The sequence below is a fragment of the Syngnathus typhle genome, linkage group LG5, assembly GCF_033458585.1.
Source record: "Syngnathus typhle isolate RoL2023-S1 ecotype Sweden linkage group LG5, RoL_Styp_1.0, whole genome shotgun sequence".
NCBI lineage: Eukaryota > Metazoa > Chordata > Actinopteri > Syngnathiformes > Syngnathidae > Syngnathus > Syngnathus typhle.
The window spans coordinates 4,708,989-4,712,008 of NC_083742.1; positions in this window are offsets into that span (position 1 = coordinate 4,708,989).

The window sequence follows — 3,020 nt, forward strand, 5'->3', positions numbered from 1 at the left end:
GATATAACAGATGGATTAAAAAAAACAACTTCGAATTGTCTTAAACACAAGTAATCACTTTTTTTAAACCCCAAAAGAATTGTGAACATAGAAAGTTGTGTAAAAAAAATGGGCCTAGCAGGTTTGCTCAAGAGTAAGTAACAAGAAGTGTTTTTGTCCAAAGAAAAAATGGTACAAATCCCACAGCTGCCAGGTAGCCTGCTTCATGCGGAAGGTTGCTAAATACTCTTTGAGGGACAAAAACACAATTCTTGCTTGTAACCACTGGCGTGACCCCATTCTTCATCACTGTGTGGACACTTACTGAATGCTTCACTCTTTGCATGTGGTCAGTTTCAATAAAATATTTTGTCAACAAAGCTCCCACAGTCATTACACAAATGATGAATGAATATTCATGATTAACATGGATTGAGATTATTTCATTGGTTCAATATGATGACAGACCCTGTTGATACTTATTTGAGAGGTAGGAGTCTAGTACATTACGTGCAATCAATTCCACATGGATTGAGGAGTTTGAAAGCAGTGTGCTTGAATTCATGTGTACACACAGATTCAAAAATATTGCCAATGGCCAGGCCAAACCTGCTCAGAACAAGCCCTTATATGGCACGAGGCCTGAAGAGGAGGTAGACTGGTCCCCTGATGAAAGAGGCATGTGATACTGCTAAAAATGCTCTGGCTAATGTACTCTGCTGGCACACCCATCTCAAATCACACGGGTTGCCCTGACAGTATATGACTCAGACTACGCAATGGCTTGTGAACAGAGGGTCAACAATACTCGGTAGCCAATCTGGCTTCCTTGTCATCGAAGCCTTGCCAGTTGATACTTGCGATCTTGGAGGGCTGGCAATTCACAGCCTTTGTTGAACACAAGCCACTCACCTTGCCAAGACCTATGAGCCATTGTCTGGTCAATAATGGCATCAACTATCGGCAATATACATAATAGCGGAATACACGAATGACATCCGACACACGAGTGGCAAGGATTTTTCTCCCAAGTGGTGTTTGGATCCCTTCACTTGGGCTAAGGACTCTGCTCCACCATTTAGGTCCACAGGACAACACCCACTGCACTGCATTTGTAAAGCAGGGGGCTCAAGTTTCATACATGGCACATGCTGGATTTTTATGCCATCACATGGTTTGCTGTGTGTTTGACTGTTTTGGTATAGAGAGGGTGTGTCTTTTCCACATGATGCACTGACATGGAGAAAACCCATTTCATACAAAAACACCATGAATCTGAGCCCGAGCCTTCTTACTATGATGAAAGAGTTTTAACCATTCATTGCTTTGCTACTGTAATAACAGGAATTTTGCAGCGTGATTGAGTTGAGTAGATAAAGCACACATTCATTTAAGAACTTCATTTCCATCATATGAAACTTTGAAAACGGAATACCTCCTTAGTGCATTGAATGCTCTGGGAACTTAACCTTTTGCATGGTACAGTTCACATTCCAAATCCAGTTTCATCAGCTTGATTTAGTTCTCACCCTGAGGTCAGTTCTGCAGAGAGTGTTGGGGTCATGATTTCTACTGAAGAGTCAAGTGAGAGGTGGTGATTGCACACAGGAAGGAATGTTGGTGTTTAACTTTGGTATCCAAAATAAACAATGTCCTCTTGAGTTCAGATGGCAATAAATGCACATTGTAACATTGTAATTCAGTGTGAAATTTAACAACCTGCTTTACAGACTGAGCCACAGCCACCTATATATGTATGTGTGCGTGTGTGTATATATATATATATATATATAGGTATATGAGGTATATGAGGAGGGCGCTTGCCGCCATCAACATCCGTAAGGCGGCGGGCCCTGACAACATCCCGGGTTGGGCGCTGAAGGACTGCGCTGGTGAGCTGACGGATGTCTTCACGGACATCTTTAACACTTCCCTGCAGCAGGCCATCGTCCCGTCGTGTTTCAAAGCTGCCACCATCGTACCTGTGCCGAAGAAACCCGCTCCGTCCTGCTTCAATGACTACCGCCCCGTGGCACTTACGCCCATCATCATGAAGTGCTTTGAGCGGCTTGTCATGGAGCACATCCGATCCGTTCTCCCGCCCACCATTGACCCCTTCCAGTTTGCGTACCGAGCCAAGCGGTCTTCGGAGGATGCCATCTGCTCTGCCCTCCACTCGGCCCTCACCCACCTGGAGAGGAGGGACTCGTATGTGAGATTGCTGTTTGTGGACTTCAGTTCTGCCTTCAACACCATTGTGCCACAACGCCTCATCAGCAAACTTGACGCGCTGGGCCTCAGTACCTACCTCTGCAACTGGCTACTGGACTTCCTCTGTCAGAGGCCACAGGTAGTACGTGTTGGCGACAAAATCTCCGCCAGCATCACGCTGAGCATGGGGGCCCCCCAAGGCTGCGTGCTCAGTCCGCTGCTCTTCACCCTCCTGACGCATGACTGCACTGCAACCTACAGCGACAACCGTATCGTGAAGTTTGCTGACGACACGACTCTGGTGGGTCTCATCACCAAGGGAGACGAGACTCAATACAGGCTGGAGGTTGACCTTCTGACCACGTGGTGCAGGGACAACAACCTCCTGCTGAACGTCGACAAGACCAAGGAGATTGTTGTGGACTTCCGGAAGGGTCACACCCAACACCTGCCGCTGACCATCGACGGTGCTGTGGTGGAGCGAGTGAGCAGCGCCAAGTTCCTGGGGGTGCACATCAGTGAGGATCTCTCCTGGTCCACCAACACCGCATCACTGGCAAAGAAAGCCCAGCGCCGCCTGTACTTCCTGCGGAAACTTAGGCGAGCGAGCGCTCCTCCGGCCGTCATGACTGCATTTTACCGCGGCACCATTGAGAGCGTCCTCTCCAGCTGTATTGCTGTTTGGGGTGGCGGCTGCACTGACTACAACTTGAAGGCCCTGCAGCGCATAGTGAACACTGCTGGTAAGATTGCTGGTGCTTCGCTCCCCTCCTTGAAGGACATTTACACCTCCCATCTCACCCGCAAGGCGACCACGATTGTGAGTGATG